The 23184-nt window shown below is 36.3% G+C and overlaps 1 long non-coding RNA gene across 4 annotated transcripts in view; it reads right to left on the bottom strand.

Moving 5' to 3' along the window:
• The window catches only part of LOC108291440, a 278005-nt gene extending 257089 nt beyond the window's left edge, over positions 1 to 20916 (bottom strand). For 2 of the 4 annotated variants that reach the window (XR_005197300.1, XR_005197301.1), the window contains exon 1: positions 20676 to 20902. This is a non-coding gene — a long non-coding RNA (uncharacterized LOC108291440). Of the gene's footprint in view, positions 1 to 20675 lie in introns of all 4 variants that reach the window. The other 2 variants (XR_005197298.1, XR_005197299.1) reach the window with 2 other exon arrangements.
• Positions 20917 to 23184: the final 2268 nt, after the last annotated feature.

Here is a 23184-nt window from a genome sequence, read left to right as displayed (position 1 = left end):
CATAGGAAGGTGTTGAACAATTAGAACACATGGACACAGGGAGGGGAGCATCACACACTGGGGTCTGTTCAGTGGGGGGGAACTAGGGGAGTGACAGCAGGTGGTGGGGAGTTGGGGAGGGATAACATGGGGAGAAATGCCAGATATAGGTGATGGGGAGGAAGGCAGCAAACCACATTGCCATGTATGTACCTATGCAAGAATCCTGTATGTTCTGCACATGTACTCCAGAACCTAAAGTGCACTTTGGGTTCTATATATATATAAAGAAAAATGGTGTGAGAGGTATTACACAAGTAAAAAACTTAACAAGGCACATATTATTAAATCTAAAGGCTCAAGAATAATCCCCTTTTTCAGTTCAAATTCTGCCCTCCAGGCCCACTATGGTGGCAGCATATCCATCTATGACTCTGCTGGGCAGTGGCCACCCTTTGAAACCTACATGGGGATAACCTGGCCCTACAAGCCTATGTACTCTAAGAAGCCTGTGGTAGGAGCATCCACACTAATAATTTCTGAATTACCTTTGAGGTCCTTGTTCACTTTCCTTGAAAGATAGCACATGCTCATATCTGAAGAGCTCTATGGTCTGGTCCTATAGAATCCAAGTCCAGCAGCTATCTTTTATCTCATGTAACATTCTCTGTCCCTTTAGTTCAAGTTGGCCGTGTTTTACTGACATAATTCCATATTTATTCCTGCCTTCTGTTGAGATGACTGAGTCCATGAGTTGCATGGCTGATCTCTTTTTCAAATCTAGGTTTATGCACAGATGAAAAGAACGCATATTCTGTTTTTGCTGGGTGGAGTGTTCTGTAGATGTCTGTTAGGTCTATTTGATCAAGAGTCAAATTTAGATCCTGAATATTTTCGCTGGTTTTCTGCCTCAGTGATCTGTCAATTACTATTAGTGGGATGTTGAAGTCTCCCACTCTTATTGTGTGGTTATCTAAGCAACTTTGTAGATTTTTAAGAACTTGTCTTACGGCTCTGGGTGTTTCAATTGCTGTGTGCATATATGTTTAGGATAGTTGAGTCTTGTTTAACTGAACCTTTTGTAATTAGGTAATGCCCTTGTCTGTCATTTTTTATCATGGTTGATTTAAAGTATGTTTTGTCTGAGGGAACATATTTCAAAACAATAAGAGTAATCTATGACAAACCCATAGCCAACATCATACTGAATGAGAAAAAGCTAGAAGAGAGAAAATCAAACTATTTTGGTTTTCAGATGGTGTAATTCTGTACCTAGAAAACCCCGTAGTCCCTGCCCAAAGCTCCTAGAGCTGACAAACAAATTCAGCAAAGTTTTAGGTTACAAAATCAATGTATAAAAATCACTAGCATTTCTATACACCAGTAATGTATGAGCTGAGAGTCAAACCAATAATGAAATCTCATTCACAATAACAACAAAAAAGGATAAAATACTTAGAAATATAGCTCACCAGGGAGGTAAAAGATCTTTACAATGAGAATTACAAAACACTGCTGAAAGAAATCAGAGACAATCCAAACAAATGGAAAAACATTACATGCTCATGAGCAGGAAGAATTAATGTTGTTAAAATATCCATAAGGCCTAAAGCAATGTACAGATCCAATACTATTACTATCAAACTACCAACATCATTTTACACAGAATTAGAACAAAACTATTCTAAAATTCATGTGGAATCAGAAAGGCCCAAATAACCAAAGCAATCCTCAGCAAAAAGAACAAAGCTGGAGTTATCATACTACCCAACTCCCAACTACACTACAATCCTACAGTAACCAAAATAGCATGGTACAGGTACAAAAACAGATGCATAGACCAGTGGAACAAGTTAGAAAACCCAGAAAGAAAGCCATGCACCTACAACCATCTGATGTTTGACAAGGCTGAAAATAACAAGCAATGGGGAAATTACTCCCTATACCATAAATGGTGCTGGGATAATTGGCTAACGATATGCAGAAGATTGAAACTGGACCCCTTCCTTCTATTATATACAAAAATAAACTCAAGATAGATTAAAGAGTTAAATGTAAACTTTAAAACTATAAAAATTCTAGAAGATGATCTAGGAAATACCATTCTGGGCATAGGAACTGGCAAAGATTTCATGACAAAGACGCCAAAAGCAATTGCAACAAAAGCAAAAATTGACAAATGGGATCTAATTAAAATAAAGAGCTTCTACACAGCAAAATAAACTATTGACCGAGTAAACAACCTACAGAATTAGAGAAAATATTTGCAAACTGTGGCTCTGACAAAGACCTAATATCCAGAATCTATGAGGAACTTAAGCAAATCAACAAGGAAAAAAACAACCCCATTAAAAAATGGGCAAAAAACATGCACAGATAATTCTCTAAAGAAGACATATAAGTAGCCAACAAGCATATGAGAAAATGTTTAACATCACTAATCATTAAGGAAATGCAAATTAAAACCCTAATGAGATACCAGTCAGAATTGCTATTATAAAAAGTCAAAAAATAACAGAATCTGGTGAGGTTGCAGAGAAGAGGGAATGTTGATACACTTCTGGCAGGAATGTAAAGTAGTTCAGCCACTGCTGAAAGCAGCTAGGAAGCTTCTTAAAGAACCTAAAACAGAACTATGATTTGACCCAGCAATACCATTACTAGATATATATTGAAAAGAATATAAATCATTCTATAAAGACATATGCATGCGTATATTCATTGCAATGCTTTTCTCAATAGCAAAGACATGGAATCAACCTAGATGCCTATCAATGGTGGATTAAAGAAAATATGGTACATACACACCATAGAATATTACACAGCTATAAAAACAAACAAAATCATGTCCTTTGCAGCAACATAGATGGAGCTAGAAGCCATTATCCTAAGTAAGTTAATGTGGAAACAGAAAACCAAATACTGAATGTTCTCACTTATAAGAGGAAGCTAAACACTGAGTACACATGAACACAAAGAAAAGAATAATAGACACTGGGGCCTACTGGAGAATGGAGGGTGGGAGGAGGGTGGTAAGGATCAAACAACTATCTATGATATACTATGCTCATTAACTGGGTGATGAAATAATTTATACACCAAACCCCAGTGACATGCAATTTACCCATGTAACAAAACCCTTGAACCTAAATTTGAAAGGGAAAAAAATAAAAGCATATACACAGACCACAATAACAACATATCTTCAAAGCACCTAGTTGATTATTATTGTTAAGCACAAGAATTATGTGAAGAAAGCCTCATTGTCACATATTTGTAAGTCTTTAAAAGGATTCATACAAATATAAGATTTTTCAGTGTCTTCAGGAATAGTAATAATATTTAGGAAAATAAGACTGATGTATACACAAACTGCTGTTGTTATTAAATGTAATCAAAAAACAAAACACCCACTTTGAATATGCTGGAGTACAGATATTAGTGATATGTTAACATGCTACTACTCTTTTTGTAAATTTTGGCAGAAGAGTAAACACAGTAACTGTAGCAACTTGAAGCTCCTTTTAAATGAAGAAGTCCTAAGAAAAATTAGGCAACTTCTTTGGTTTACCTTTTTAGTTCAAAGTGAACGGGTATGAGATGGAATGAAAAACCCACAAGGTATCAGAATGATAAATAATAGCATCAAACCTATTACACGCCAACATCTGAGATCTGCTTGGGCATTAGTTACAATTAACAAACACAGATTAAAAGAGAAAGTCTGACTTTAGCCTAATGGTTTAATGTTGTAGGGACTAACCCTACCTTTTCTACCAGATCATATAAAAATGGAATATGATATCAGAAAAGGACAAATGCATGTTCAACAACATCCTTTGTGTTCTGTTAAGAATGAATGGTCTCATTATTTGCAGTATGAATAGGCTGAGAATTTTCCAAATCTTTATGTTCTGGTTCCTTTTTGCTTAACAATCTTCTCCTCAATTCATCTCTTTTCTTTCACATTTTACTATAAGACATCAAGAGGAACAAAGCCATTGCTTCAACAATTTGCCAAGAAGTCTCCTCAGCTAGATACCCAATATTATTGCTCACAGATTCTACCTTTCACAAAACACTAGAACACAGTTCAGACAAACTCTTTGACACTTTTTAACAATGATCACCTTTACTCCATTTTCCAGTAATACATGTCTCATTTCTATCTGAGATCTTATCAGAATTGCCCTTAATGTTCGTATTTCTAGCATGTTTCTCAAAACCCATCCCAAAAACTGATATCAGCAAGATGGTAGAATAGGACTTCCCATCCTTCTACAGACACAGCAACTTGAACAACTATTCACATACAAATACAACTTTACAAGAGCTACGGAAGCCAGGTGAAAGATTATAACAACTGAGAGTAGCTGAAAATTTTTAAAAGGTGAATTGAAGAGGTTAGAAAGGAATGTTTCATATTACTCTTGTTTTCTCTCTCCCAATCCCAGGAAATAGAGAATGGAGGAAAAAGAGGGAAATGAGCACTAGACTTTGCCTCAGACTCTGGGTCTCTAGGCCTATCCCAAGGCCAAGCTAGTCAGGCAGCCCTAGCCTCCAGACTCTTCTCAACACCAGTCTGATCCACAGGGCCTCAGGCTTCAGGCCTGCCCTACCATCAAGCCAGCTTGGAAACTAGTCATCTGGCCAGCACTTGCAGATCCAGTCTTCAAGCCAGGCCCTATGGATATAGGCTCCAGGCCCTTCAGTACCAGTCAAATCCCTGAAGCTCCAGGCTTCAGACCTACCCCAGATTTCAGACTATCCCAGAGCAAAGCCTCAGGCTTTGTGCCCTTTCCCCAGCACTAAGTCAGCAACACTACCCTCAAACAGCAGGCTGGCTCCCATGGACACAGGCTCCAGGCATACTCTAGCAGATCCAGGGTTCAGGTTCATCTTAGTAGACCCCAGTACCAGGCCAACCCACATGGATGGAATTACCAGGTCTGTCCCTGCAGAGCAAGGACTCAGGCCCGACCCTGTGGACTCAAGACCCAAGCCTGTCTCAGTGCTAGGTCAGCCCCCATGAATTCAGTCTCTAGACCCACCTACTGGCCCCAGGTGCCTGCCCCATCCCAGCAACTGCAAGCTCCTATGGGCCCAGGCTTCAGACCAACCTCCATCAATACAAGCTCTAGATCTACAACATAGACCCAGGCACCAGGCCCATTTACATTCTGACCCAGGCACCAAGACAGCCTTGCTGAGGACGCCAGCAGCAGGCCCATCTCTGGGCCATGCCAGACAGGCTGCCTTGAATCTCTGGATGGGATGACTGGTGAAAGGCTTTCCTAGACAAAGCCAGTCTATTTCTTCAAATGTTCACAAATCAATATAAGGCAATAAGAAACATGAAAAACAAAGGAGACACAACACCACCAAAGAAACACAATATGCCAATAGCTCATCCCAAAGAAATGGAGATGTGCAAAGTGCCTGTTAAAGATTTAAGGATAATTTTTTCAGGGAAGCTCAGAAATTTTCAAAAAAATACAGAGAAACAATACAATAAAATCAGTCAAACAATAAATGCTCAAAGTTAGAAATTTAAAAGAGATTTACATTATTTTAAAAATCAAACAAAACCTGGAGCTGAAAAACAATGAAACAAATAAAAGATGCAATAGAGAGTGTCAACAGGAGAATTGATCACACAGAAATATCTGTGAACTTGGAGACAGGTTATTTGAAAATATAGTCAGGGGAAAAATAAAAAAGGATAAGGAGGAATGAATAATGCTTATGGTATTAATAGGATGGCATCAGAAGTGTAAATATTTATAGGAGTTTGTGAAAAAAATAGGGAGACAAAGGGCTAGAAAGCTTATTCTAAGAGATAAGAGCAGAAAACTTTCCACATATGGGAAAAAATATAAATATCCAGGTACAGAATACAGAAAGGCCAAACATCCCTAATCAAATGCAATCCAAACAAGATTACATCAAGACATATTATAATAAAACTGTCAAAAATAAAAGGCAAAGAAAATATCTTGAAAGCAGCAGGAGAAAAGAAGCAAATAATATATAAGAAAGTTTCAATAAAGTTAGCATCAAATTTCTCAGCAGAAACCTTACAGGCCAGTAGATAGTGGGATGATATATTCAAAGTGATTTAAAAAAATAACTGCTAATCAAGAATACTGAGTGTTAGATCCACCTGTATAGTTCCTGAAAGAGACTCACTTCAAATGTAAGGACACACATGGATAGCAAATAATAGATGACAAAAGATATTCCATACAAATGGAAAGCAAAACAATGCAGGGGTGTCTTTATAGGTTAGGTATATCTTATCCACAATGCTTGAGACCAGAAGTATTTCAGATATCAGATTTTTTTAAGTGGAGAGGATTTTGAAATATTTGCATTAGACTTACTGGTTTTACATCCCTAATCAGAAAATCTCAAATACAAAATGCTCCAGTGAGAATTTTGTTTGAGCATGGGCACTGAACATCATGTAGGCATTCAGAAGCTTTGAATTTTGAAGCATTTCATGTTTTCAGATTAGAGATGCTCAACCTGTACCATATACCACAAGTACCAATGTTATCATTTTGGTATATTTCCTTTCACGAATTCAGAATAAATTATGATCATATAGCTGCCCTTTTCACGTTGGAGTACTGTGAGGATATACTTATGCTATGAAAATGTCTTTGAAAATGCTTCTTTCAACTGTTTTTACTCACAAATAAAACTGTGATAAAAATAGCAAGAATATGAAAAAAATATAATATTAATGAGATTTATAATTGTAATGCACAAGGCTAACTCTTTAGCATTATTATGTCATATTATCCTACAGAAACTTTGCCAATCATTATTAGTATCACATGCATCTTATAGATAAAGAACCTCAGAGATAGAATGATTAAAATAATATGGCCATTAACACAACAAATATAAAGATCTCTTTTGCGGCATGTGACACTACATTTTATAGTTATCAAATCTCTATTTATATTTGAGTGGTGTGGACAGTGGGACTCCTGTTACAGAGTGATTTGTGTGCATGTGCTTTTGCTCACTCTAGGTTCACTTTTGCACCACTCTTTGAATGAAGGTTTGAATTTTTCTGCCCAGCACTTCAGATAAAACAGCTTGGCAATCCTCTCCAAGGGCAGGGTGAGTGAAATCAGGACCAGCCATAGACCCCATCTACTGGTAACACCACTTTTGAATATATCTCCTTTACTCCACCTCACACAGATGGTGGCACCCACCTGAAGCACCAGACATACCAATTGACCCACATGTAGGACTGCAAATTGGCCCACTCATGCTGCCCACAACACTGACAGAGAATTCTTTTGCTATTCTTCATCCTTGGTGTTCTTACGAAACTCCAGAGTAACAAAGATAAAGTAATAGGCTGAAGAAAGACTATTATTCTCCCCCAATGAGTGCTGCTTTTCTTATGCCTTCTAGTCTAATCTTATCCTAAAGATATCTTGAGTAATGCTCTCCAAATGAAAATGAGCTAACCTGAGATGGTTTTATTAAATAACCAAGTTCATTCTCCATAAAACCTAACTTGTAGATTTTTTAAAATATTTTTCTCCAGCTCTTTAATTTAGCTTAGTTCTTGTTCAACAACAACAAAAAAACAAACAAAAAAAAAAAAAAAAACAGGAAAGAAAACCTACTAAATAAAATGAATACCCACATATAGATTTTTTACATTTCCTTTAAAATCATTCTAAAAGAAAATAATATTTGAAGCTAATTTACAATGACGTAATACCTTATCTTTAAGACCTGAATCAATGAAAGCCTTCACAATTTGAACTACCATGGATTGTGCTTGAATTAGGTTAGGTAATGCCTAACGTTCTCTGCTTCAATTTATATTCACCAATAATTACCATAGCATTTTTATTCTCTCCAAAAATTCTGCTGCTAGTTTGCCCTGGCCTCTGACTTAGCCTGCCACTGTGAAGTTTGTCTTGGTTCATTAATTCCTGTGTAGGTTTCTGACTTGCCTCCAAGTCACGGACAGGATTTGTAGCTCTGTAAATCTCATGCAAGCACCTAATCCGTGAGGGTCCTTATAGCTGTTCAGGAATCACCTCTGGCTCTAGGCTGCCTGTATCCACAGGCATAGCTGACTGGTTTTCTCTTGGGTCTCAAGGCCAGGCACCGCACTAGACCCAAGACTTTAAGGCTGAATAAGAAACTGAAATCCTTAGGAATGGAGGAAAGCCTTTAAGCCTTTTTACCTTATTTCCCAGCTCTTCTCTTTGGGGTAGTGAGAGCTACAGCAAACAAAGACCCTTTATCTCTCTTCCCTGTAGAGTTTCGTGACTGATATTGAATCTGTCTCAAATAACCAAGTTCCACTATCAATTCTATTTCTGATCTTGTTGTTTGTGGCTGTGCTTTCCCACCAGTCAGGACAGACCTGTCCATGCTACCGGTGCATTTCATTTCCTTTATTCATTCTCAAATCCCACCTGCCAATACACTTAAGGATTCCATAAAAAGTCACTCAAGTTTCTCTTATTTATTTCCTTCTCACATGGCCCAGTTTATTGAAAAGAAAACTAGCTGAACATTTGAAATGGATACAAAAGAAAAAATCTATAACCAGATAATAGAAATATCATCATCTTTATCATCATCTCTAATAATTACATAGTATTAAAATGTACCAAGCACTAATATAACTGCTTTACACATATAAAATCTTTAAATCCTTACAAGTTAACAAGGGAAGTAATAGTATTGTCTTTATTTTACAGATAAGGAATCCACAGCATAGAGAGAATAAATAATGTGTGCAAGGTCAAAGTCAGTAAATCATAAAGGCAGCATCGAAACTGGATTCAGACGCCCTGCTCTAAATCCCAGAAACATGCAGCTTTCCTACAATGTCAATTCTTGATGGCTTTCACAAATCAGTATTTCATGTAACCAAACACTGTCTTTTGAGTTTGTAATTCTCTCCTTAGTGTGTCATGGTGTATTACCCTACAGGGATACTCAATGAGAAATTTAGCAGGTATGACTATCAAGCAGTTAAGTATAAAAGCTGAGCTTGAATATCCACAACAGAATATGACACCTGCATACCAATATGTAAACTATATCAAAAACTTTTTTTTTAATTTCCAATGTTTATTTTAAGTTCTGGGGTACATGTACAGGATCAGGAGGTTTGTTATATAGGTAAATATGTTCCATGGTGGTTTACTCCACAGATCGTCCCATCACTCAGGTATTAAGCCCAGCATCTACCAGCTATTTTCTTCCTGATTCTCTCCCTTCTCCCACCCCTAGCCTCCAACAACCCCAGCGTGTGTTTCCCTCCAACCATGTGTCCATATGTTCTCATCATTTTGCTCCCACTTGTAAGTGAGAACTTGTGATATTTGGTTTTCTCTTCCTGTGTTAGTTTGCTGAGGGTGATGGCCTCCAGTTCCATCCATGTCTCTGCAAAGGACATGATCTCATTCTTTTTTATAGCTGCTTAGTATTCCATGGTGTATATGTCCCACGTTATCTTTATCCAGTCTATCACTGATGGACATGTAGGTTTATTCCACGTCTTTGCTGTTGTGAACAGTGCTTCAGTGAACATATGTGTGCATGTGTCCTTGTAATAGAAAAATTTGTATTCCTTTGGGTATATACGCAGTAATGGGACTGCTGGGTCAAATGGTATTTCTGTCTCTAGGTCTTTGAGGAATCACCACACTGTCTTCCGCAATGATTGGACTAATTTAGACTTCCACCAACAGTGTCAAAACGTTCCTTTTTCTCTACAGCCTCACAAGCATATGTTATTTTTTGACTTTTTAATAACAGCCATTCTGACTAGTGTGAGATGGTATCTCATTGTGGTTTTGATTTGCATTTCTCTAATGATTAATGCTGTTTAGCTATCAAAACTTTCATGTAACAGTATGGAAAGCAATGCCCCCGTTTTATAAAAGAGAAAATTGAAGCTCAGGGCATTCAAATATCTTGAGCACCATCACATATGTAGTGGAAGAACTATTTGACTATAAATTATATATTCTTTTCCACTTTAACACACTTTCCATTCAATAAAGATAGTCTAGTAAATTGTATAAAAGCCATAACATACTCTAACAAGTTACTCTTACACTTAATTCTAGAGGCAATTTTCTTCAACTATCAATATCCTGTGGTACTGGGAAAACAGATCCACCATCTCCATGGCCTTCTCCTTAAATTCAGATCACCCTCCTGAGATATTCAAATGTGGGCAGTGCTCTAAGGTAGAGGGAAGAAGAACTGTAAGATGGACCTGACAAACATTACACAGTGATGGCCTATCATGTATGCTTCACAGTCACACCCTTAAAGTTTCCTGTGATTCCACAAACAGATGAAATTATTTTCTTCAATTTCTCTAGTCAGCTCATTCAGTGAAAGAACATTCAAACTGACTTCTCTGCTAGGGGATAGCCAATCACTTTACCCAAAAAACATTTGCAAAGAGCAAAGTTTCACTGTTCACATTTTTTAGAGTCACTATGGTGTGAAATACTGAAAAAAAAAAAAAACACAGTTTTAAAGAAGCAACAATCAACTAATTTAAGTCCACTGATAGTAATTCACTATGGGCGTGAACATAGGAAAATATCCCCTAACGTCAGTTTCAGTTAACTCACCAATAAGTATATACAAATACTATATATTGAAAAAAATATTTTTTTAATCTTTAAAATTTTAAAATAAAAAGAAGAGGTAGAACAAAATTTGAAAGTGCTAATGTCTATCTTTCAAATCATACAGACAGTAAGTATACTCTTTAAAATTAGAAAAATCTATATATGAGGTGGGAGGATTGCTTGAGCCCAGGAGTTCAAGACCAGCCTGGCAATACAGTGAGATCTAGTCCCTACAAAAAAAATTTTAAATTAGGTGGGCATAGTGGCATGTACACATAGTTCCAGCTACTCAGAGGCTAAGATGGGAGGAACACTTGAGCCCAGGAGGTCCAGGTTGCAGTGAGCTGTGATTGTGCCATTGCACTCCAGCCTGGACAACAAGCAAGACCCTGTCTCAAACGTATATATATATATATATATATATATATATTGGCCTAACATGTATGCTTAACTCTAGGTTCAATTATACAACAGAATAGAAATGTTGACACCTGCATACCAATATGTAAACTATATCAAAAACTTTTTTTAAATTTCCAACGTTTAAGTTCTAGGGTACATGTACAGGATGGGGAGGTTTGTCATACAGGTAAATATGTTCCATCGTGGTTTCCTCCACAGATCATCCCATCAGTCAGGTATTAAGCCTTTGAATGATGGCTTGAACACATATGTTTTCATTATTTACATATATATAATACATATTTATGCATATACATAATATTGTTATAAATATTTTGAATTAGGGAGAGGCAGTAAATGCCACTGTATCTTCCACTGTCGAGTTTAGAACCAACTAAGAAATAAGAGAGAAGAAATGAGCAAATCCTTGTCAAAGTGCCTGATTTATTGACAAAACTATTCAGACAGCATAACTTTAGTTCTGTAGCTAGGTTGGGTTCCTTGAATGTCTCCAAAATTGGGCATGATTATTCCTCTACTCATAGGTGAGTAAAATAAGCTCTAGCCACTGGCATCTAGCCCAAATGGAAATCTACTCCTGTGTCCTGAAGACATGTGAGCTCTGCCAAGAGCAGACCCAGAGCCAAGCATGCTAAGCTCCTTCTAGCAGATTTATCAGTAAGATAAGTCAATAACTTCCCTCAAAAGAGGAGTCAGTGAGGAGGAAAAGCTGAAAGTGTTCCTTTAATATTTTTCTTCTGTGGAGTGGAAATTCTCTCCTTATTATAAATTCACAAGGATGATGTTTTCAGCTAAGAACTCTCTTATGCATACCTAATTGCATGTTGAATATTTCAATTTGGATATAACATGAGTACCTAAAATTTAAAAGCCTGAAATTGAATTAGTAATCTTACATCTTAATTTATTCTCTCTCTAAGGTGCCCCATCTCAATAAAAGGTACCACCACCCTTTCAGGGACTCAGACCAAAAATCTAGGTTTTCCTAATGCTCTCTATCTGATGTTATTAAACTAAACACTACATCTTATTAATTCTGCCTTCTACATATTTCAATTAAATGTCAATTCTCTCCCCATTCCCACCATCATTATCCTCTTCCAGGACATTAACTTCTCCTGGATATTTGTCTTATGTCCTATTTTTCTGTTTCTACTCTTGCCTTCTACCTTATCATTTACTTGAGCTAATTCTCCTAGCAATTCCCAAATTTAATTTCTAAATATGTAAATTGAATTCCATTTATCTGATGCCAAGCTATGATTTCTTCAGGTTTCAGCTTAAATCTTATTTTTTTCAGGAAACACTTTATAATCGTCTGTAGAGTTAGTTTACAGCATCCTATTATTTACTTTGTCTTATGATAATAATCACTTTAATTGCTTTTAATATCTGTCTTCTCCACTAGGTTTTGATTTTCATCAGAGAAGAGACCTGGGTCAAAGTCTTCACAACTGTACACACAAATTCAAGCAGCATAGCTGCAGCATAATAGGAGCATAAAAATATTTAATGAATGAGCTCCAAATTAAAATATTAATCTTTGCTAATATTTAAGATCTCTAATATGAACTATAAATGAGTTAGTAAAAAACCTATGAATAGCTAGCTTGCAGAAATCATAGTCTAAGAACTTATCAGATATTTCTCCTACATAAAATAACTATAAAATCTGGAAACAATACAAAAAGCAATTGCATAAAGGTACTGGAAGTTTAAAACAGACAAATTCTGGCAAGAGTACATACTCAGAGGAAGAAAAAGAGGTGATTTACAAATAAGTTCCCATCTTTATGGCTTTTAGCATAGGAAAGTACAGTTGGTACAGTGAGATGCTGATTGAAAAAATATAATCTTTGTTGCCTAGGTAACCAGACAACTGAAGCAGGGTGAAACATGGTTGTTGAAAACAGCAGTGAAATCTCAGAAAGAAAAGAGAGAAGGGATATTGCCCATTTGTGATAACCCAAATCTCTGATTGAGGACTGGACCAGAAATATTCCGAACGAACTCCAAGCAGAATTTCAGCTAAAGCACAATTTCAACTCATGTAATTCTGGGCTGAAAGCAAAGCTACCGCCCTAAAAGCCAGGTTTTCCCTTTGTGTCCAGATTCTTTTTTAATGCCTGCAAAGAAGGAGAAGGAGAAGAAGGAGGAAAAACAATACTACTTGGAAAAAAAAATAGAATCCTGAATATTCACAACTTTATATTCACAATGTCTAGGATATAATCCAAAATTACCTGCTGGAACCAAGAAAATTGAAAATGTTCTCAAGACTATCAACCTTGCTTAATCCTTAAATGAACACAATGCTAGAACTACCAACTGATGAGTTAACTATATTAATGCTAAGAATACAATCACATCACATTTCAGCACTATGATAACAGTTAATGTAATTAAGTATTGAAACTTTTCTAAATAAGACAAAGTAAAATAAGTGTACAATACATTTTTAAATATATAAAAATCCAACTAAGAAATAGAACATATAAAGAAAAACCAAATGGAAAGGTGAGAACTGAAAAAATACAACATTGGAATCTGAAAATCACTGAATGGACTTAACAGAGAAATAAATATTACAAAGGAAAGACTACATGAACTTAAATGTACATCAATAGAAATTACCTTAGGGACTTCTCATGAAAACCACGAGGGCCATTAAAAGACTGGAACACATCTTTAAAGAGCTGAAGCAAACAAATAAACAAAATCTTGCCAACTAGAATTTTCTAACTAGTAAAAATATTTGTCAAGAATGACAGGAAAATGAAGACATTTTGGAAAAAACAAATTAAGAGCATGTGCTGTCAACATTACTGCACTAAAATAAATGCTAAAGGAAGTTCTTCAGGCTAAAGCCATATGATATAGGATGAAAACTTAGATCCTCAGAGCAGAAGAAAGAACATCGAAAATGTTAGATATCTGGGTAAATACTGAAGACATTTTTTCTCTTTGATTTATTTCCCTTAAACCATATAACCTTTTATAACTAAAATAATATTATCATATAGTCTTTATAAATGTACTTAGGTGAAATTCATATTATGATATGCATTAATTTTCTATTGCTGCTATGACAAGTTACCAAAACTTAAGGGATTAAATAGCACAAATTTATTACATTACACTTCTCTAGGTCAGAATATCTGACATGAATCTCACCAAGGTAAAATCAAGGAGGCAGTATGTGTTTTTTTCTTAAGGCTCTGTTTTTCTCTTAAGGCTCTAGGGAAGATTCTACTTCCTTGCTCATTTGGGTTATTGGCAGAATGTAGTCTCTTGTATGTGTAGGTCTGACATCTCTATTTCCTTCTGGCTGTCAGCTAAGGGAATTCTTAATTTCTAGGGGCCACTCTTATTCCTTGTCTTATGAACCTCTTTCTTTATCTTCAAACAAATAGCAGGTCAAATCCCTCTTTCAATCTTTTCTCTTTTTTTCATTTCATCTCTGTGACCTAGCTAACAAAAACTCTCTTCCTTTAAAGACATATATGATTAGATTTGGTCCACCCATATAATCAAGGATAATCTCCCCATCTCAAATATATTTGCAAAATACATTTTGCCATAGAAGGGAACATATTTACAGACTCTGGAAATTAGGGCATGCGGATCTTTGGGAGCCTATAGTTCTGCCTACCACACAAAAGGACCCTAAATTTGGGGAAAGAGAATATACAAGTATAGCATTGAAGTTTTAAAATATTTTACAGAAGTAATACAATATTAATTGTAAGTAAAATATAAAAAGTTAAAAAAATTACAATCCCAAAGAGAAGCATTTTCTAATATTGCAGAAAAATACAGCCAAAATTTTGTAGAAAATTTTTAAGAATTGTAAAATAAATTCAAATTTTTATAAGCCTGTCAAGAAAGGACGAAGTGAGGACCAAAACCAAAGACAAATAGTATCAAACAGTGGAAATAAAATTCAAACATAGTGATGGTTACCTTAAAGTAAAAATGAACTAAGCACACCAATTCAAAGGCAAAAATGGTCATAATAAATTTTAACAGATAAAAACAATTATATGCTATCTATAAGAAATATATTTTTAACATAATGAACAGACTGACAGTAAATAAAAAGACATACAAACAGTAAACATAGAAAGGGTATATGACTGTTTTTACCAGATAAAATATATACAAAGACAAAAATTATTCTGAGGAAAAAAACCCTGATACAGAAGACCATATAATATATGATTACATTTGTATGAAGTGTCCACAAAAGGCACATCTAAAAAGACAGAGAGTAAATGAGTGGTTTCTGAGTGCTTGAGAGAGGGAATAAGGGAGAATTACTGCTAATAGATAACAGAATTTATTTTGAGAGTGACAAAGTATTTTGAAATTAGATACTATTGATGGATGTAAACTCTGTGAATATACTAAAACTCATTGAACTCTGCACTTCAAAAGAGAAAAATTTATGATATGTGAATTATATATCAATACATCTATTATTTGAAAAGTGTTCTGGGAGTAAAAGCATAACTCATAAAAAGAAAAGGGCCAGTTTATCGTAAAAGACAGGATAATCATAAATATGTAAGTACTAATTAGAAGAGCTTTAAAATATATAAAACAAAAATATTACAGTATTTAAGGGAGAAACAGATAACCTCACAGTCATCATTAGCTATTTAAAGACCCTCCTCTCACTTCATAAAACAACTAGACAAAAATATAGCAATAATATAAATGATCTGAACATTATCTACCACATTAACTCAATAGATAGACAAATGATGATAAATGGTGACAGATGATGAGAGAGAGAGATGGAGATAGAGATATTGATAGAGATAGGTAGATAGATATAAAAGAAGAGAGGGAGGGAGGGAAGGAAAGAAGGAAGGAGGGAGGGAGGGAGGGAGGAAAGGAACTATACCCAACAGCAAAATACTCATTTTTTTTCAAGTGCCTAAGGTGCTTTTCCCAGGATATATCATATAATGTGCCATAAAAGAAGTCTTCTCTGGGTGGGGGATGAAGACAGCAAACCACCATGGCATGGATGTACCTAAGCAACAATCCTGCAGGATGCAGGAAGTGTACATGTACCTAGAGCCCAAAGTACAATTAAAAAAAAAATTGAACTCATAGAAAAAGAAAGTCTCAATACATTTAACAATATTCAAATCACACAAAATTTGTTTCTTAACCTTAATGAGACTAAACTGGAAATCAATAGCAATAATATAACTAGGAGAAAGACAAGTATTTGACAATTAGAGAACATACGGTACTTTCAAATGATAGGTGGGTTAAAGAAGACAACCCAAGAGAAATTATAACTTCATTTAAACTACATGACAATAAAAATATATCAAAATTTACAAAATGTAGGTAAAGCAGTATTTAGAGAGGTATTTATACATGTAAATGTCTATGCTAGAAATAAAGATTATTATGAGATAATTATTTGAATTATCTCATATAGAGAAAAATGAACCTAAATTAAATGAAAAGAAGAAAACAATAAAGGAAGAAATCAATGAAATGGAAAGTGAAAAAACAATATACTATAATTAAAACCAAAGCTAGTTATTTTGAATATAAGTAAAATTAAAAATCACTTATCTATGCTATTAAAGAAAAGTGGCACAGTGGCTCATGCCTGTAATCATAGCACATTGGAAGGTCAAGGTGGGCAGATCACTTGAGGGATTAGGAATTCGAGACCAGTCTGGCCAACATGATGAATCCTGTCTCTACTAAAAATACAAAAATCAACTGGGTGTGGTGGCACACATCTGTAATCTCAGCTACTCAGGAGGCTGAGGCAGGTGGAGGTAGGAGTTGGAGGTTACAGTGAGCCAAGCTTGCTCCACTGCACGCCAGAGAGGAAGACTCTGCCTCAAAAAAAAAAAAAAAAAAAAAAAAAAAAACCCAAAGAAAAGAGAAACACATGTCAAAATATCAACATTGAAAGAGGGTACATCAGTACAGATCCTACATACATGTAAGTACAATAATGGAATACTATAAACAACTTTATTGTAATACATTAACATCTTAGATGAAATAAATTCCTTAAGATCATAAAGTACCTAATTCAACCAAAGGAAACACAAAAATCCTTGAATACTTTATATCAATTAAAGAATGAATTTATAATTTTAAAACCTTCCCACCAAGAAAACTCTAGGACCAAGTAGCTCTGCTGTTGAATTCTATCACATATTTAAAAAAATAAAAATAAAACCAGAACCATAAAATAATAAATTTGTGTTGATTTAAGCCACTTAAAAAAAAGGATTATATAGTTTTTCTCCTTTAGGTTCTTTACATGTTGAATTACATTGAATTTTAGATGTCACACCAACTTCGCCATTCCTGTGGTAAGCCTCACTTGGTCACAGTGCATTTTATCTATTTTTATACTGTTGGATTTGATTTGTTAATTTTTGTTTAGAATTTTTGCAGTCATGTTCATAATGGGTACTGATTTATAGCTTTATAATTCTTATAATGTTTTCTGATTTAGGGATCTGGGTAATACTGGCCAGATAAAGGAATTTTGGAAGTGTTCTTCACTATTTTCTGCCAGAGTCTGCATATGGTTCTGGAGGTCAGAGTCTCACTAGGCTCAAATGAAGATGTCACCAAGGCTAATTGCTTCTGGAGTCTCCAAGGCAAATACATTTCCTTGCCTTTTTTAGCTCCTAGGGGCCATGAACACTCCTTGGCTCCTGCCCGCTTCCCTCGTCTTCAAAGCTTGCAGCACATCACCTCCAAATTCTCTCTGACTCTGAACCCTGCCTCCTTCTTACAAGAACACTTGCAATTAAATGCTCATCTCTGCATCTCGGGATCCTTAATCATTCATATTGCACATCCCTGTTGCTGTGGGAGGTGCCTATCACAGGCTCTAGGGATCAGGCATGCACATTTTTGGAAGTCATTATCATGTTTATCACCATACTTTTCTCTCAAGGGGCTCCAAAGAAGAAAAGGCTAGGGACTAGGGCCAGGCTGAGGCAGGGAGTTCACCCAATCAACAAGCCTCTATCAGAGCTGTGAGTGCCACAGGTGCTCCTGTGGACAGGCTATGAAGAAGATGCTGCTGAACAATTAACTCAAGCTCCATCTTAGAGTGTCTCGGTTTGGTGAGGTTTGAGGAGCTCAGGAGGTACAAGTTGATGCTTAGTGTGATCAGTGGTGAGTTCCTCATCAGTAGAGGTATTCAACAAGAGGTTGTGAGATGTTCAACCCTGGTCATCTTTTTCTTCTTTTTAATTTATTTTTAAATAATCTCAGATGCAAAACTAGTACAGAGAGTTCTGATACAACATCACCCAACTTCTAATTTTAACATTGCGCATAACCACAGTACACTGACACCAACACACATTAACTCACTACTCTGCAGACCCCAGTGGAGCTCTGCCCATTTACCCCTAATGTCCCTTCCGTGGTTGGAGACCCCACCCAGGGTCCCACATGCATTTGGCTGCCATGCCTCCTTAGTTCCTTCCAGTCCAGTATAGTTCCTCTGTCTTTCATTGCCATTACACTTTTGAGAAGTGTGCATTGGCCTGTTATTTTGAGAATGCCCATGAATTTGTGATTGAAAGTTTTCATGATCCTTTCAATAAATACAGAAATAGTATTTCACATGAGTAATAATAAGTGTCTGAAAATTAGGAGGCAATTTTCCCAACTTATTTAAAAAGATAGCTATGAAAATCTGTAGTTAATATCATTCTCAGCTGTGGCATGTTCAATAATTTTTAGCCAAGATCAGGAAAACATCATGAATGCCTGTTCTCCCCATTTCACCTTAACATTGATTGTACTGAAAGCACTAGCCAACTCAGTAAGGCCAGAAAAAAGTAATACAAACAATAAAGATTGGAAAAATAGAATCACACTGTTTATAGAGGACATAATTGTGTTTATAGAAAACCCTTTAAAAAGCTACAGAAATATCTATGAGAACAAATAAGTGATTTAAATAATAGCGTACAAGATCAAACAGCAAAATCAACTTAAGTTTTATGTATTAGAAATTAGAAATTTAAAAATAATCTTTAAAAATGTAACTATTAGGCCAGGCACAGTGGCTCATGCATGTAATCTCAGAACTTTGGGAGGCCAAGGCAGGTGGATCACTTGAGGTCAGGAGCTTGAGACCAGCCTCGCCAACACGGTAAAACCCTATTTTGACTAAAAAATACAAAAATTACCATGGTGTGGTACGTATGCCTGTAGTCCCAGCTACTCGGGAGGCTGAGATGGAAGAATTGCTTGAACCCAAGAGACAGAGGTTGCAGTGAGCCGAGATTGTACCACTGCACTCCAACCTGGGCAACAGAGTAAGACTTCATTTAAAAAAAAAAAAAGTATTGCAATAGCAGCAGGAAAAAGAAAAAGTAAATGTAACACAAGATTTCTAAGAACTGAGCACTGAAAACTACAAAACATTGCAAATAAAAATTAAAGATGTAAATAAATGGAGAGATATACCATGCTCATGGTTCGGAAGACTAATAATAGTAACATGGTAATTTTCCACAAATTGGATATAGGTTCCATGTAATTCTAGTATGATTTTAAGAGGCTTTGTTGACTAAACTGATAAGTTATTTTATAATTTACATGAAAAAAGAAAATAACCTAGGATAGCCAAAAACAATCATGAACTCAAGAGTAAGATTGAAGTATTAGCTTGATTTACCTTCATTACTTAAAGCTATAGTAATCATGGCAGTGTGACATTCGTCTAAGTTGAGAATCCACAAAGAAACCCACACATTCATGGTAAATTGATTTTCAACAAAGGCACTGAGGTGATCGAATATAAAAAGATAGTCTATTCAATAAATGACACTGGAACAATTAGATATCCTTAAGAAAAAAAAAGAAACCTCAAACTGTTTATGCAAAAATATCTTACACGAAATGCAAAAGACTGCTAAAATAGTGATATGTTAAACTTCATAAAAGTTAAAACAATTTTCTTTTTGAAAGACAGTTACAGATCCTATAACTGGCAGATGGGAAATTGGAATTCCATTTTAGGTATTTTAGGCCCTAAAACCCTATCCTTTTCACCACTCCATATGGTTTCTGGTACTCACTCTGGGACAAGGTAGTCTGGTCAGAAATAAACAGCATATATTAGTATATATATCTAAAGAAGCCTAGGAAACATTTAGCACAATGAGTCCAAGGTCAATGATAGTAGCTAACATATGTATTACATAAAACTAAACTTTCTTACATAACACAGAACGTTTCCAGAAGGTAGATACCTTTTGCCTCCTCATACAACATAGATAACCAACAAAACACATGACATAAAAAAGTGAGAGATGCATCCAGAATGGAAATAGCACTGACTGACCAGGGATCCGGATCTCAAATTTCTGCACGTTAGATTCCCTCTACCTAAAATACAAAGGTTAACTTAGAAGGACAAACCCTCATGCTCTTTTCAGATTCATAATGTTAGAAAAGATTCTCCAGTCCTTCAGTCAACAACTTTTATTGCCAAGTTCTAACTGTGTGTAGTTCCTCAGGTTGAGCAAGGAGAGTTAGATCAAATGGAGTCCGAACCCCAGATCTGAAGTCAGGACCATCACGATGGCTGGCACTCACCTTTGGCAGTTGAGCTGCATAGTACCTGCTGGGGCACCGTCTGTCACAGCCCTATGAAGCCAGAGGATAAAAGGTGGGAAATGTTCACTAGCTGTAGTGGGTTATTTTTCACCAACTGCAGATGGTTCTGCAAGAAAAAAAAAAAAAAACAAGGGCATCTCAGTGACTGGCAAATCACACCCAACAGCGTCACCATGGATGAATGAGCTCTCTGTCTAAACTAGGAGCTAGGCCTGCAGATTCACTTTGGGGAGAGTCCAGCCTCCTCTATGTTTTCTGACAATCTCCATCCAAACTCCCCACAGGCCTGTGGTGTCTAGTACTGCACAATCTCACAGCCCCCATGTACTCAATTCACAGTGATTAATGATGCAATGCAGTGCCTCAGATGCATCCACCCATTCTAGAAGTCCCTATAAAATAGCAGTTTGTATCTGGCCCACAGTAGGTGCTTGACAGGATATTTATCCAAATATATTGCATTGAAAAGTCCTTCACTTCTATCATTGAAAAATACAGATGGAGCTTGTTCTTTCACCTCTATCAAATATTTTCTGAAAATAAAGCTATTTAAGCATAAGAGGCTGAACCTGATTCAATCTGATTGTCGCTGTTGTTCCTAGCCTTCTTCCATTGTCCCAAATTCCTGCTTTAATTTTGAGCTAACTAAATTGACGTCTTGTACATCCAACACAGCTGGGGTAATGAGAAGTTCTAAAATTAACAATAATAGAGTTAGGCCTTGGCCCAGTCATTAAATGGTGAAATTTGTTTGGGGCATCCAAAATATTTCCTTTTTGCATCAGCCAAAATACCATTGGCTGCTCTTTTTTACTTCTCTGAAAAAACTTGCTTTCAGAAAAGGCTCTGACATCTGTCATCTGTGTCATAGCATAAGTTTGTCAATGTGATGGGATTCTGAGAAAATTTACATCCTAAGACATAATTCTAATTGTTTCATGAAAACTTTAACCAACCAAATAAGCAATTCAGTTGGGAGAATTCAGGGAGAGGTTCTGTTTGGGTTTTTTTGGAAACAGAGTCTCCTTCTGTTGCCCAGGCTGGAGTATGGTGGTGTGATCTCGGATGGGGGGCAACCTCTGCCTCCCAGGTTCAAGTGATTCTCCTACCTCAGCCTTTCCAGTAGCTAGTATTTCGGGCATCCACCACTACACCAGGCTAATTTTTGTATTTTTAGTAGAGACAGGATTTCACCATGTTGGCCAGGCTGGTCTTAACTCCTAATCTCAGGTGATCCACCTGCCTTGGCCTCCCAAAGTGCTGGAATTACAGGCATGACCCACTGTGCCTGGCCCTGTTTGTATATCATAGAGACCATGTTACCTAAAAGTAAAATTGGCCTTGACTTTTTTGTGTACTCTCCTCCACTACTTCTTTTGAACTTTAGCTACCCACACACCTGATTCACTCTGTTAATGCTTTTGATGCTAAAATGTGAAATGGATGGCTAATGACTTTAAAAAGCTACTACCAAGTGACTGGAAAGACGCAAGCAGACAGCATTTTGAAATATACCTGTGCATTCAAAGAGTTAATGTATTTCTGAAAGTTTCCTCCTCCTTAAAAACTATTCCTCACTTTGAAGTAGAAAAAACTCTAGGTGTACCTGAAGAGGAATGCTAGAAGAAGAGAGGCTGCTTTTAGGAGATATTGAACTCTAAACCTTAAATGATTTAAATGCAATCCCCATGTGCAGCTGCTAAACCAAAGCACCTCACCCCAGGGAAGAGATGAGAAATTTTGAGGGCAATTGAACACTGAGAATTCTCATCATGGCTTAGCAAAAAGTGACTTAGCACATGTGTTTCAGTAATTATGATGCGTTGGAGTGCTCATTGGCTCTGGAACACAGTCACCAGTATGACAACTCCGGTGCGAGTGTAAGAGGCAATCAGATGAGGCAGGAATGAACACCTTTTGCCTTTGCAATCTGCTTATGCCCTGGGCAACTTTTCCTCTGGGAATGGATGTCTGGGTTGTGCACTTACAACAAGATTATTCATTACTTTTTAAGATTAGCTTTGCAGAGCGAATCAGGGGAAGAAGAAAGGTGGAATGCTTATCAGGTAACCACCATGTATTCAGCGCCTACTAGGGGCCTGGAATTTTACATATACTCCTTAAAAACAAAAAGAAAAAAATTACTGTGAAATCTCATATACATCACAGAAAGATTTAGAAACAGTAAGCTCCTCTGTTACTCTGCACGAACATAAAATAAAATGTTGCTAGGAGCTCAGATGGCCTCAGCAGACCTGTGCCTTAGAACCACCTACCCCTTCCCTAAAGGTTAGCCCCCTTATGGCAATCCCTTTGCCATATATATTCCTTGTAAACATGCATTTATAAAGGCTAGATTTAGTTGTGCTTGTTTCTGAATTATATATAAATAGAATTATGCAGCATGAACTCCTTTGTATTCTTTCATTCAGAACAATGTTTGTGATGTTCATGTTTTTGTTTATAAATGTAATTTGTTCATTTCATT

This window comes from Cebus imitator, unplaced genomic scaffold, assembly GCF_001604975.1.
Source record: "Cebus imitator isolate Cc_AM_T3 unplaced genomic scaffold, Cebus_imitator-1.0 Scaffold453, whole genome shotgun sequence".
Lineage (NCBI taxonomy): Eukaryota > Metazoa > Chordata > Mammalia > Primates > Cebidae > Cebus > Cebus imitator.
The sequence above is the reverse complement of the archived record's forward strand: the minus strand, read 5'-3'. Positions and strand labels throughout refer to the sequence as shown.